Here is a 16,075-nt window from a genome sequence, read left to right on the forward strand (position 1 = left end):
GATATGAAGGCCAACAATCATGTTTTACAGTCCTGTGGTCTCAGCCTCAGATACTTATTAAATCACACAAAGTTCGTGTAGAAACAAACACACGAACAAAATATGTTCTCCTTCATTTCTGTCAAACAAAGCTGTATGAAACGTTTCCAGCGGTTGGTGTTATGGTTGCTAGGCAACCTGGGCAGCGCGACGGAGGCTAGACCGTCCCATTTCACGAGCCTCGCACTTCCGGCCTTAGCGGTCTTTGAGTTAGAGGTCTGCGCGGGAATGTTTTTTTAGTCCCGCTCCCGCCCGCTCCCGCAAGGTTTTGTACCGCACCCGACCGCTCCCGCTGTATATTCAGTCTTTGTTCACCCGCTGCCCGCTTAGAATAATTTTCTACCCGACCCGACCGTTCCCGCTAAATTTAGATCTGGTTTCCAAAATCTCACATTTAAATGGGGTACCACCAAAAAATAGAGATAACAGATAAAACTGCAGGTTGTGCAATGATTGTATTTATTTTTCTTAAACAAGATGCATTTATCTGTCAAGATGCAACATTTATCTTTTAACATGGAAAACGTGTTGCAAAAATAAAATAAATAAAAACGAATACAGCATTGTGGCCTATTTGTTATTTTTATGTAAAATACAAACGTGGTAGGGTAACGTGGTAGTATCTCACAGACATCGAATTTTCCTATTCTTGCTGCTGTGTCGACCAAATGTTGGGCCAGCTGTGTGAAGCCTTTTCCAGAGATGGTATCATACGGTCGAATGTCTTGGCAAACAAACTGAACACATTTGTCTCTGGTTTCTTTTTTAAACTTCTCTGGCACCAGCAAAGATTTAGTAAATGCCAGTTTTGTTTGCCCCTTTGTGATGGGACATGAGTGCCGCCTTAAACCTGAGGTTCCAGTCTTGTGACTGCAAAAGGGTAAAACTTTGAGGCATTTATCGCATTGTACAAAGGGTAATTTTTTTCCATTTGCGTCTATGACGCATGAAAAAGACTCCCATACATCAGACTTGCCTGATGTGGGTTTCCTTAAAGTAAACTGACCGTTGTCTAATCCCAGCTGAACGTCCTTCAAGGAAATTGCATCTTCAGTTTGCTCTGCCATGTTGGTAAAGCGCGCTCTGATGCAGGTGATGCGCGCACAGAGTCACAGACTGTGCAAGTAAAATGCACGTGCAAAAAGCACTGATCCATGCGCTCAGTGCGTGTAACAGGCGTGAGCACTGGCTGTACCAGTACTCAATTAGAATGAGGAAATCACAGATATGCTGTTCCGAAAAAATGTCGGGCACGCTATATTTTCAGACCGCCCGCTCCCGTTCAAATTACACCAGAGTTACCGACCGCTACCGCATTTTATTTGGAAATTTATTCCCGCGCCGCAAGAAATCTGGTCGGGTCCCGCGGCTCCCGCGGGACAGCCGCGGGAATGCAGACCTCTACTTTGAGTACGCGGCCCTTGAAGATCGTTGAGGCTGCGTACTTTAAGGCTGCAGTATATAGTGCAGACCCTGAATTGGGATACAGCCTTAATCCCTCACCTCTAAACAGCTATCTTCTAGGAGACACTGCTGGCTAACGATGTCATGTGATCAAACAGCGTAATTTAATTGGCTGAGAGCCGCTCGACTCGATCTAGTGCTGATTGCTCTGGCTTGGGTCATTTAAGTTCATCACTTTTGCAGTTGAATTTTTGCAGGTGAATTTTTTGCAGGTGAATATTTGCAGGTGAATTTTTGCAGGTGAATTTTTGCAGTTGAATTTTTTGCAGGTGAATTTTTGCAGGTGAATTTTTTGCAGGTGAATATTTGATGGTGAATTTTTTGCAGGTGAATTTTTGCAGTTGAATTTTTTGCAGGTGAATTTTTGCAGGTGAATATTTTTGCAGGGAAATTTGGAGGATAAAAATTCAGTGTTATAAATTCGATGTCTAAAAATAGTTGGATTCTGATGATACTATATTTCTTCCATAGAATGCCAGTAAGCCAGCAGGCACAACAGTAGGACACTGGAACTGCAGTTGTTTTTATCAGTGACACCTGTGATTTTTCCAGCTATAAAAAAAACCTAAATGTCAGCACTATAAAAGATAGAATTATAAAACTTACTTCAAAGGTACAGAAAAAGTGCAACTTCACATTGAGGTTATAATTCTCTTGGGGTTCATACCCACAAGTTTCACCATTCACAAAAACTGCCATCTGGTCCGCTATTAACACGTGGTGTTCTACAAAAAAACTTATAAAACTAATATTCACCGTCTCTTAGTATTGATGTGGTCTGTTTCATGAGCTATAAAAGTTATGTGTTTTACATAGTTACCATTGCTCTTCATAGGAAACTTAAATACTTGGAAATTAAAACTTGAAACCCACGAGTGTTATTGGAGGATGTTACATAAAAGAAAAAAACTGACAAATGTTGTAACTAAAGGTTTATTGTACACATGTTCTGTTCAGATATATTGTTCCTTTATTATAGTAGGCTAATCAGAGTACATAAACTCATTATCTCCTATTGGAGTACAAAGTGGTTCATAAGACCGTGATATAAGACCGCAGTAGATATCAGAACGATTACACAATATGTAGAGATTTTTGACATGAATTTATAGCTGTAATTTAAATTCGGAGCGTACACTGTTCAGGTAAAGAAGCACTACTTCTAGAAATATGTACAGACTAAATGAGACACTAGCCAGACACCTCTCGCTGTAGCCTCAGTCCTGTTGACCATTTTCAGCTCAATTTAACCCTCTGAAGTACAAACCCTAGGTTATTCATAATCCTGTATGAAGCGCCAATCACTTGAAAGCCGTTTAAGATGTAAACTAAAAATCTTACAAGCTACATATGTAAGTGGAAATTAAGGACATCAGTGATTCACCTTTTAGGCAGAGCAGGGGATCTACTAATTAGATGGTTTCTGGTCCAATCCTTGGTTGATCCAGTCTACATGTTGGCAAATCGATGGGCAAGATACTAAACCCAGAGTTGCTCTTGATGTGTTTATAGGGTTTGGATGTTAGGTAGAAAGCATGCAGATGTAGAAAAAAAGAACTTGTGTGAATGAGTGAATCAAGCATGTTGTATAAAATGCTCAAGTAGAAAAGTGATTGTGGTGGCGCGATTGAGGAATAACCGGGGACGGTAACTAAGATGTTGACAACGCCACCTGGAGGAGGGAGTTACACCCTAGGAAAGATTTCTCTAGCCAACGTAAATGTTACACTGGCTACCAAAGCCCACAGACTCGTTATTAACGGCAGAGGTGAGGCAGGTGATTTTTTACAAATCAAAGTTTATTAAGAAGAACTACTAAAAACATAGAATTATAAAATCAAAAAGGCACCTAAGGTAGCAGGGTTGAGACGGCAAGATAGTTAATTAAAACACTTTATTAACAACGATGATTAAAACAACCAGACTCCCTACCACGATGCTACCCTAAAAACAATCACAACATGATAAAAGAATAACTAAACAAAATGATGGAGACCGGCCACTTGAGGAGGCAACCTACAGGGAGAAGTGCCCAAGGGTGCCACCAATTACTCACCCGTGTGATTTCACTGCAGACCTCAGTCACACTAAACTCTAAATGGTGCAATCTACCTATGCCCGGTGTGTACACTCGCATGCATCGGGGATGGGATTCCACCTCACGTGCCTAGCCCCCCAACAAGTGGCCGCACCTCCACTAAAGCAATAAAAGAAAGGATAAAACGTTAAACAAATTAGTAAAAGATCTACATAAAACAAATACACCCCAAATTACTGTTCGTTATAAAAGCATTGCATAACAAACAAAACAGCATATGACAAGACAGCTTTCCTGGAGAGATCTGCAGTGCTTAACTGCCTAATGCTCTCAGCCACCTTGGATGGACAAGACTGCCAAATGCTTCCTTCTGGTAGTGAAGCGCAGCTGTTTCTTATAAGCGTGCTAATTGTCAACTGGGAAGGTGTGGATGTTAGTGGTGCGTTTGTGGACATCATATAAAATCCTACCCCAGAATCTACTTCACTACAGTCAGTAAGATCCAGTCCACAACCACTATTATAATGGTGAAAACATGGGATACAGGTTACATGTTTTTGAAACTACAAGATGTAAACAAACTTTTTTCATCATTTCCAGCCTTATAATTCATCTGGTATAAGATTTCCCTTTGGGTATGCAAAACACAGATGTTCCCTGTGGCAGTAGATATGAAGTCTAACGTTGCTATCACACTGACAGGTGTTAAGAGGTTAAAACCACAGCCATTTTTGGTTAAAAAAACTAACAAACCTCGTTTTATCCTCCTCATATGGGAATCTTAGTTGTCGGGGGTGTATAACATTGCTCAGAGATTTTATTCTAATGGCATGTACTTTTAAGCTACTCTATTACACCTCCTTTGCCTGAAACAACCAGTGCTACTGAAGTGTTAGCTATTACTGTGCGCACTGAGCCAATTTGGCTTGGCTCAGTGCGCACAGTAATAGCTGCATCCTCCATTGATAGCAATGTGCTTTGATTGTGCTGTCAACTCATCGTGATTCCTTTTCATAAAACAAATATCAATTTAAAGCACCAGCTCATTTCTATGACAGTCTTTAAGTTTATTCCTTTCCTTTCCTGCCTTAATTTCATCCATTTGCTTTGTCCTTTATGTGACTTAATGGGAATCATTTGTACAAGCAAACAAAACTAGCGCTGTGCACTTGTGCTGACATTGCTGTCACATCAGCATCTATTCTTGGTGGCTTCAGATTATAATAGAGCCTTCTATGCTTTAACAATGCTATGAAAATACAGATATCTTAGAAAGCATTTGATGCAAAATTCTGGCTTGCGAAATTAACTGTTTATTGCAATGACAGAGTTGATCTAAAATACTCACTGCATGTCCGCAGCATCTTCCTTTTCTGTGTGATCCCTGCTGCTTCTCCCTCTGGTGGCACATATAAGCCTTTCTGCCCTGTGGTGAAGACTTTAAAAACATGCTGCTTTCAGACGAAGCACCTGCTGTCTCTGAGGCCTGGCGTGCCATGTTCATGGGATGGATTTGGGTAATGATCCAGCAATAGTCCCAAGAGCCAGAGAGAGACAGAATGGGCCGAAGAACGGGGCCCAGGACTGCCACAGACAGACATTTGTGAGGAGGAGGTATTCTGCTCCACGTCATTTTACCGACAGCTTCTGAAAAACATTCAGTGGTTAAAAAAGGCACACCTGTGCAATATTTATGCTTTCTGATCAGCACCTTGACATGCCACACCTGTGAGGTGGGATGGATTTTCTCGGCAAAGGAGAAGTGCTCACCAACACAGATTTGGACAGATTTGTGAACAATATTTGATAGTAATGGGTCCTTTGTGTATGTAGAAAATGTTTCAGATCTTTAAGTTCAGCTCATGTAAAATGGGAGTAAAAACAAAAGTGTTGCATTTATATTTTTGTTCAGTGTAATAATGTCACTCGATTTTGCCATCCCAGAGGATGTCACATATAATAATTATAACTTATGATAATTAATACACGGACAGGACCACCTTTAATTTTTAAGTGTTTTTAAAGTTCTACTTAAGTACAGTGGCAAAGTACAGGGTGGGCCATTTATATGGATACACCGTATTAAAATGGGAATGGTTGGTGATATTAAAGTCCTGTTTGTGGCACATTAGTATATGTGAGGGGGCAAACTCCTCAAGATGGGTGGTGACCATGGTGGCCATTTAGAAGTCGGCCATCTTGGATACAACTTTTGTTTTTTCAATAGGAAAAGGGCCATGTGACACATCAAGCTTATTGGTAATGTCACAAGAAAAACAATGGTGTGCTTGGTTTCAACGTAACTTTATTCTTTCATGAGTTATTTACAAGTTTCTGACCACTTATAAAATGTGTTCAATGTGCTGCCCATTGTGTTGGATTGTCAATGCAACCCTCTTCTCCCACTCTTCACACACTGATAGCAACACCGCAGGAGAAATGCCAGTACAGGCATCCAGTATCCGTAGTTTCAGATGCTGCACATCTCGTATCTTCACACCATAGACAATTGCCTTCAGATGACCCCAAAGATAAAAGTCTAAGGGGTCAGATCGGGAGACCTTGGGGGCCATTCAACTGGCCCACGACGACGAATCCACTTTCCAGGAAACTGTTCATCTAGGAATGCTCAGACCTGGCACCCATAATGTGGTGGTGCACCATCTTGCTGGAAAAACTCAGGGAACGTGCCAGCTTCAGTGCATAAAGAGGGAAACGCATCATCATGTAGCAATTTCAAATATCCAGTGGCCTTGAGGTTTCCATTGATGAAGAATGGACCCACTATCGCTGTACCCCATATACCACACCAAACCATCACTTTTGTTGTTCCAACAGTCTTGGAGGGATCCATCCAATGTGGGTTAGTGTCAGGCCAATAGCGGTGGTTTTGTTTGTGAACTTCACCATTCACATAAAAGTTTGCCTCATCAGTGAACAAAATCTTCTGCGTGAACTGAGGGTCCTGTTCCAATTTTTGTTTTGCCCATTCTACAAATTCTGTGCTCCGATCTGGGTCATCCTCGTTGAGATGCTGCAGTAGCTGGAGTTTGTAAGGGTGCCATTTGTGAGTAGCTAATATCCACCGAAGGGATGTTCGACTAATGCCACTCTCCAGTGACATGCGGCGAGTGCTACGCTGTGGGCTCTTGCTGAATGAAGCTAGGACAGCCACTGATGTTTCTTCATTAGTGACAGTTTTCTTGCGTCCACATTTTGGCAAATCCAACACTGAACCGGTTTCACCAAACTGTAGCATGGGAGATGGGTGGTCTCGTAGGGTGTCTTGCATTGAAATCTGCTGCAATGACCCGGTTACTGTGTTCACCAGATATCAACACAATTTCGATCCGCTCCTCATGTGTTAACCTCTTCGACATGTCAATGGCTGTGAACAAAGAGAAACTTGTAAATCACTCATGAAAGAATAAAGTTACGTTGAAACCAAGCACACCATTATTTTTCTTGTGACATTACCAATAAGTTTGATGTGTCACATGGCCTTCTTCCTATTGAAAAAACAAAAGTTGTATCCAAGATGGCCGACTTCTAAATGGCCACCATGGTCACCACCCATCTTGAGGAGTTTGCCCCCTCACATATACTAATGTGCCACAAACAGGACTTTAATATCACCAACCATTCCCATTTTATTACGGTGTATCCATATAAATGGCCCACCCTGTATATGTACATAGTGACCTCCCACCTCTGCAGATCACCTTGTTAATAGGCTCTGTTTGCAGACTGTGGGTTTAATGCTTAGCTAAAGATGCAAATTCCTGAATGAGCTAGCATAGGTTGGCTGCTTTCCCTAACTGCTGTAAGGTTGATCCAGTGGTGCCATCCTGATTGGGTAAGAAAACAGCAAGATGTTAATGGCTTCTAAGTTATAACTATGTGCACAAACACCTGTACACATGCATGCCGAGGCCTGTCTTCCAGTGTATACAACATCAGTTTGGGTCACCAGCTGAGTTTTTTGCTTCATCCAGAAAGCCCGTTTCCCTCCACTGAACTGTGAAGTGTAGCAATAGCGGCTGAGCTATGATACAGGGAGTGCAGAATTATTAGGCAAGTTGTACTTTTGAGGAATAATTTTATTATTGAACAACAACCATCTTCTCAATGAACCCAAAAAACTCATCAATATCAAAGCTGAATGTTTTTGGAAGTAGTTTTTAGTTTGTTTTTAGTTTTAGCTATTTTGGGGGGATATCTGTGTGTGCAGGTGACTATTACTGTGCATAATTATTAGGCAACTTAACAAAAAACAAATATATACCCATTTCAATTATTTATTTTTACCAGTGAAACCAATATAACATCTCCACATTCACAAATATACATTTCTGACATTCAAAAACAAAACAAAAACAAATCAGCGACCAATATAGCCACCTTTCTTTGCAAGGACACTCAAAAGCCTGCCATCCATGGATTCTGTCAGTGTTTTGATCTGTTCACTATCAACATTGCGTGCAGCAGCAACCACAGCCTCCCAGACTCTGTTCAGAGAGGTGTACGGTTTTCCCTCCTTGTAAATCTCACATTTGATGATGGACCACAGGTTCTCAATGGGGTTCAGATCAGGTGAACAAGGAGGCCATGTCATTAGTTTTTCTTCTTTTATACCCTTTCTTGCCAGCCACGCTATGGAGTACTTGGACGCGTGTGATGGAGCATTGTCCTGCATGAAAATCATGTTTTTCTTGAAGGATGCAGACTTCTTCCTGTACCACTGCTTGAAGAAGGCGTCTTCCAGAAACTGGCAGTAGGACTGGGAGTTGAGCTTGACTCCATCCTCAACCCGAAAAGGCCCCACAAGCTCATCTTTGATGATACCAGCCCAAACCAGTACTCCACCTCCACCTTGCTGGCGTCTGAGTCGGACTGGAGCTCTCTGCCCTTTACCAATCCAGCCACGGGCCCATCCATCTGGCCCATCAAGACTCACTCTCATTTCATCAGTCCATAAAACCTTAGAAAAATCAGTCTTGAGATATTTCTTGGCCCAGTCTTGACGTTTCAGCTTGTGTGTCTTGTTCAGTGGTGGTCGTCTTTCAGCCTTTCTTACCTTGGCCATGTCTCTGAGTATTGCACACCTTGTGCTTTTGGGCACTCCAGTGATGTTGCAGCTCTGAAATATGGCCAAACTGGTGAAGTGGCATCTTGGCAGCTGCACGCTTGACTTTTCTCAGTTCATGGGCAGTTATTTTGTGCCTTGGTTTTTCCACACGCTTCTTGCGACCCTGTTGACTATTTTGAATGAAACGCTTGATTGTTCGATGATCACGCTTCAGAAGCTTTGCAATTTTAAGACTGCTGCATCCCTCTGCAAGATATCTCACTATTTTTGACTTTTCTGAGCCTGTCAAGTCCTTCTTTTGACCCATTTTGCCAAAGGAAAGGAAGTTGCCCAATAATTATGCACACCTGATATAGGGTGTTGATGTCATTAGACCACACCCCTTCTCATTACAGAGATGCACATCACCTAATATGCTTAATTGGTAGTAGGCTTTTGAGCCTATACAGCTTGGAGTAAGACAACATGCATGAAGAGGATGATGTGGACAAAATACTCATTTGCCTAATAATTCTGCACTCCCTGTACATGGGCTTTCCTACGCTCACCTTGTGGTCTCCTTTTCTCCTCTGTGTCGTTACAGGAGCTCCCACATTATCGCAGCAGGAAATGAAAAACGCTTTGTCAAACATGGCTGCGAAGAATGCAGACTAAAGGAGCTGTTTTCCAGCCACCCAAATCAAACTCCTTTCTGTGTGAGTGTGTTCTGCGGCACTGCATGCTTTCAGTGTCCTCATGTTTTGTGGAAGTGTTGCTTTTTGGTTGTTTGCCACCCTTTCTATTGCACATGTTTTCCTGTGGGACTGTGGAGTTTCGTTTTCCATGGGTTTTTGTTCCGCTGCCCTGATTTTAGAGCAAGAGGGCTTTTGGGACCGAGGCTGCAGAAGCAAAAATCAATAGCTGTGTGAGCAACATCATTTTACTAGCAACAAGTGCATTCATCAAGGAAAGAGCAGCACTGTGAGTAAATCTCCTGGTATATTTCTCTTCAAAGCTGCAAATGTGTTTGTTATGAGCGTGACTTGTGAAAAGCCAGAAGAGAAGAAGCTGAAGTCTCTGTTATTACCTTTATAGAGCCCTGAGGAATCACACTTACCTTTCAGTGGGGATAGATGTGCTTATACCTATCATATATGCCCTAGTTTTGCGAGGACAGAATTTAATGAGTACTGAACGCTCTCTGGGGATATAGGTTGCTATAAATGTGGGAGCAGGCCTAATCTATAACACAGACCAAGCATATTTTAGAAAGAATAGCTTAGTAACTAAAGTCATATTTAAAAAAAAATAGACCAGCGTATAACATTGATTTTCTTATCACCTGCTACTTTTTAATTACCATTTTACCTTGTAAAAAAATGGTTCAAATCTGAGATATTCTATTTGTGATTTATGTGGGATAATGATTATTATTTTGGAACTCTTGAGGTGGTCGCTGTCAGATCCCACTTTTCCAACACTAACAAAACAAAAATACAGAAATATTAACTACATGTAATGCAATAAGTGGCAATTTAGTTGACTGCTCTATTGAATTTGAGACTTAAAAATTGCCCTTCAGTATAGCACCTTATCTTTTGAGAGACACTATTTGCCCATGTCCAAAGGCAAATGTCTATGAAAAGCTCAGTAATATATAAAAAACGATCACAGTCCTATACAATATCACTAGGACTCTACTTTTTGATCACAGTACAATCTAGAAAACTGGGTCCCAGGAAACTATAACCTGGGTTTTATTGTTGTCTTCAACCCAAATACTATGGTCTGTTTTGAAGTTGCTGAGAGTTTCATGTTGGCTAATTTGTGAAAATTATCATCATCATGTGGTATGAAATTAGGACTGGAACGATTCATCGAGTAACATTTATATTATTATTAACTTAATATTTTTAAACGAGGTTTCTTTTAATCTCTAGATCTCTGTTGTAACCACTAAGCATAAGTGTTTCTCCTATATTCGTGACTAAAAATAGACTTATCTAAGAGCATGCGTGTCAATAAAAAGTATTGCGACATTAAGCTCGAGTATCCTCGAGTTTTTTAACAAAAAGACTGACACCTCAACAGCAGCAGTGACAACATTGTCCATGTTTAATGTGGAGTCTGTCTACACACAAACTGTGAAGAACATAAAGACGGAACCGTTACTGAGACGGTGAGCTCAGATAGAGTGAAAGAAAACGTTTCTGTCATGCAAAACAGCAGCACCTGTTTCTGTGATCACAAGTAAAACCTTTAAGGCCCTTTCAAATCAGGCGCGGCATGTGCTGCACTCACTGTTAGCTGTAGTGTGTCAGTCGCAAACGAAATGGCTCTTAGCGGCGACTCTTTGAAGTGAACGACGCAAGCCGGCTCCTTATTGGGAGGCGTGTTTTTTTTTTCTTTCTCTCACCCTCTCTCTCGCACTTTTTTCGCTTCACTCCACACGTGAGCCATATGCTTACGCTGAGCAGAGGTGGGAGGGACGGTTGTTACACTCGCAGTAGCACAAGAACAGAGCGGGAAGGAGAGAGAGATTGAAAGAGAGCCAGGGACAACAACAAGAGACAACATCGTCACATTAGAAAGGTATAGTAATCATCCACAACCAGAGGTGGACCCAGACATTTTATACACCCGGGGCTTAGCCCTAAAGGGTGGTAAGCATGTGGGATTGGGGGGGGGGGGGGGGGGGGGCTGTGTTTTAAGTTTTGTTCAAAAAAGAATAACTTCATGTAGGAAAAAAATATATATCACATATGCAGGACATCTTAAACTAGTTTTTTTAATTAAGCAGTAAGGCAGAACAAAATCAGGGCTGTATCAAGACATGAGGACTAAACCCAATTCAACCAGACCCAGAACTGATCGGGAATTAAAACAGGACTACTTTAGGACTTAACCAAGACAGAACCAGAATCAAAACACTAAAAATCATCATAGACCTGCACTACACTTATTTTTTAATTCTACCAAAGTACACTATTTAGATTCAGAAAAGTTTATATAACTATTTAGCCTTGTTGTGCAAACAAGCCTGCATAACTTATTAACTTATTACTTCTAATAAATATAGAATTTGAAAAATAACAAACCTAAAAAGTTACACTAGGCACTAGATACATGTTCCGATGAGTTTTGGCAAACGACATTTGACTAACATGTGTGTCTCACCTGGCTCTTGTTCCATCTCTGTTCTGTCCTCATTCTCCTCTCCATCTCCCTCTCTGTTCCTCTCTCTCCCTCTTTGTGCTGACAATCAAGCCAAACACCAACATCATCAAATATACAGTTGAAACCAGATATTTACATACTCTTCAGATAAAAACACAAACACTTTTTTCAGTGTAAAACCTCAAATCAGACTAAATGTTTATTTTTTTAGATTGATAAATATAAAAAACATATTTGTTAAATTTAAGAGTAAAGAGATAAATTGTATGTATTTCTTAACTGCAAATGGCACCCAAATTGTATTCCAAATTGAGCCACACTTATGGAGGTCCACAATTCTTTTCCTGATGTTTTGGTTGATATCTCTTGATTTTCCCATGACACAGAAACATGCTCTGTGTGTTGGGGGTGCCTTATATGCATCCAGGTGTGCAACCAATTTACTCAAATGGACTCTACTAACCTATCAGAAGCTTCTTAAGCTCAGAATGGAATCGTCTGGAGTTTTCTTATTAATTAAAGACACAATAATATGTATATGTACTCCTAAATTTGATGAAAGTGATTAAAATAGACAGCTCTCTCTCTCTTTATTCTGACATTTAACTAATTAAAAAGATATTTAAATATTTAATTATCTAAAACAAAAACATTTACTCTAAATTGATGTTTAACAGTAACAGTAAAAAAATAAAGTGTATGTATGGTTTAAACTGTGAATATACTGCTGTGGATTGAAAATTCTCTTGTTTTGCATAGAAATATATTGAACAACATACAAAGCATTATATATAAAATAACATTTTACCTGAGTTTTTTCTTTGAAAGAAGCTCCTTATGTCCATTGTTGTATATCAGTACATAACTGAAACCGATTTGGAGTGCTTTGTTTAGTTGTGGAGGGTAACAACTGAAAATATGAAATAAAAACACATGTAAGCTAAGACTCACTAAAAAAACTGCATTGTTGTTCGGCTTTTCATTTCGCGATTTGTTGATTCACTCCAAGAGCAAGTATCGTAATATAGGTCAAGTGATCAGTTTGATATCAATCTTTTGCGATACACCGTCATATTTACATTATTTGTACAGTGCGGATGATTTGCTTTAGTACCTGGTCAAACTTAAGCTCTCCTCTGTCTGCCTGTCTGCACTTCTCCTTCAGGAAACTCGCAGGCAGCAGCTTCTCCCCCCTCGCTCACATAAGAGCGGTGCTCAGTCGGCTAGTGCCTGAGCTCGGATCATACCAAAATTAGGAGGAATTTACGCACAGTCGTAAATTCCCACTGTCTGCGCTATGTGCTTCGAATATTGTGTGTAGTTCTTGTTTTATACAATTGTCAATCAGGCATCTAACTATGAAAAAAAATTACACTCCAAAAGACCTCGGGCTTCTGAAAAAACAACCCGGGCTTAAGCCCAGTAAGCCACCCCTGCCAATGTCCACAACTATTTTCAGTTGCAGGTGATAAAGGATTCAGAAAGTTTATTCATGCAGTGAATCCTATGTATGCAATTCCAAGCAGGAAAACACTCCGCAAAAAATCATCCCAGGTTTATATGACAGAGAATGTGCATCTTCTTTTTGTTTTGCATATTTTAATTTATATTTTATTGTGTTGTGGTTTGCAGTGTTTTGTGTTGTTTCACTTTAAATTTGTTTAAAAGCAAAAAGCTGAAAATTTAAATAGTTAAAAGTTGAAATGTAAATAGTTGGTTTTTGTATTTTATAATTTATTTATTACATTTCATGTGGAGGGAATAAATACATGTATATTTATGGTGGCCCCTAGAGACAAAGCACGTACAAACTCCAAAACAAGTACAAACTCCGAAGCACGTACAAACTTTACATATAAACATATATAAATAAAACCACATTTTTTTTACATTAGTTATTCCTTTTGTGCATAGTTTTATATTTTTGTTGATAATAAATTAATTAAAACAACAAAACAACCTGAAGAGCCGGTTGGGAGCCGAAAGAGGCGACTCTTTTTAGTGAGGTGAGCCGACAAAGAGTCGGAATTCCCATCACTAGTCAGCTGGAGCGAAGGACCCAAAATTTGTGCTGCGCTGACCACTGAGCTCCGCTTGTACGTCATTTTTTTATTTTTTATTTTTTTGCTGCTCCTTGTTATTTCAAAACATGTATCACTCTGATTTTGTATCCTCTAATAGTGTTTGTGTTTTATTATGTTCAGATGTTTAATAAAAAATGTAACTAAAATTGTAACTACAATTTTAGTTACATTTACATTTACACTAGTGTGTCGTTTCCACAACACTTCTTTCCCACCTGAGGAGGTCCCTATACATGAATGTAAACTTGTGTCAAAAAGTTAACAGAACTCGAAAACGTACAGAAAGTTTTCCTTCATCGTGTTGTTAGCGCAGCTGTAGGCTTAGTTTCTATTGGTCGCGTGAAGGTACGTCACAGCGCGCAGTGGTCCAAGTTCTCCTTGCTTGCGCTGCACTTTGCTCTGCGCAGCAGGAAACCGTTATTGCGTAGCACAAGACTTAAATATATAAATGGGTTTCAGAGCGCTATGCTGCATGTCCCACATCCTATGTGAAAGGGCCTTTACTGGGAAAAAACTGGCAGGACTCAGGACAAGCGCCCACATGAAGAAAAATCAGCTTTGTAGTTGCTCCCATTCACCGCCGTTTGACACATAGAGATCCCCGCCTGTTCTAATAAACTACAAAAGTCCAGCTGGTGTTCATATCCGTTAGTGCATGCAGTGAGTTAATTAATTTAAAGTACCTGCAGCAGCATAAAATATCTTAACAGTGAATTTAAAGTTCAATATCCTAAAGTACTTTTATTATTTATTTAATAATAAAAAAGTAATAAAACTAATATATTTTTGTTCCAACACTTGTTACAAGCCTTCACTGGATGTGGACACAGAGTAAACAAAGCCTATGCAGTGCTCTGAGTTTTAGATTAGAAAATATTGCAGTAATGCTCACACACAGTTTCTGTTAGGTATTCTATTTTTAAAAAGAGAACATAAAACACTTTCTGAGGAGTTACTGTGTCTATTCTAACATAACTAAGTTAGATAATCCAGGTGCTGTGTGGGAGGACTGATCTAATTAGAGGTGCTATGTAAATACTGGTGCTTGTCAGGATGCTGTTGAAAAAAGTCTCATTTTCTCCCACCTCTGGCATTCTTTAATACTGTGCACTGTATTATGAAATTGTTCAGATGTCTGGTAAAATGTATGCACAAAGTAATCACAGACAGCAAATCAGTGCGTAGACAGTCTACACAGTCTGCTCACTTCAGACACAAACAGGAAGAGAAAAGGTAAAGGCAGGAAATGCTTAAACGGAGGTAAAGAGTATGATTATGAATTGTAAGCTATCATTACTGTGAAGTGTGATTATAGTAAGAACAGTAAAAAAACTCTTGGTCAAAGGGGACTCTTATGTTCATATTCAGCTCCTTATTTTTATTCTTGGACTCGACTGGAGTAACTTTGCATGAATCACAGTCACAATAATTCTTTTTTATCGAATACTGGAGCTTTATTCAGGCCCTCCATTCCAGAAACAGTAAAAGTAAGATCACACTCCCTTTTAGCCATCTTTCTACTGATTAGCTTTTTCGTTAAACTCAGTATTCGGTATTAATTCCAGTGTCTAAACCTAGCCAAATATTTTTATAAGCTAAACACAATGAAGCAGTTTTTACTGCCTAACCAAGTAGATTCTAGTTAGTAGTATCTGCACATTAAAAACATAGTCTTTAGTTCCAAAGTCTAATCAAGTTTTTGTTTTGTAATGTACTTATCCTAACGGAGTAGTTTTTAGTACTTGGACATAATCAAGTAACTTTTACTACTTAAATATAGCTAATTATTATTTAGTGCTTGCATGCAGCGCGGTGGTGGAATGATCAGCTGCAGAGATTGGCCGGGGCCTTTCTGTGTGGAGTTTGCATGTTCTCCCCGTGTTTGGGTTCTCTCCGGCTTCATCCATCAGTCCAAAGACATGTAGTTAGTGGGGTTAGGTTCATTGGTTGTTTGTTCATTGAGTGTGAATGGTTGCCTGTCTCTATGCGTTAGCCCTGCCACGACCTGTCCGGGGTGTACCCTGCCTCTCGCCCTATGGTAGCTGGGATAGGCTCCAGTCCCCCTGCGACCCTGACAAGGATAAGTGGAAGAAAATGGATGGATTGTTTAGTGCCTACACTTATCCAAGTAGATTTTTGTACCTACACCCACCAACATAGTTTTTAGAACCTAGACCTGACCAAGAACGTTTTAGCACATGTGAA

This window comes from Oreochromis niloticus, linkage group LG15 (assembly GCF_001858045.2).
Source record: "Oreochromis niloticus isolate F11D_XX linkage group LG15, O_niloticus_UMD_NMBU, whole genome shotgun sequence".
Lineage (NCBI taxonomy): Eukaryota > Metazoa > Chordata > Actinopteri > Cichliformes > Cichlidae > Oreochromis > Oreochromis niloticus.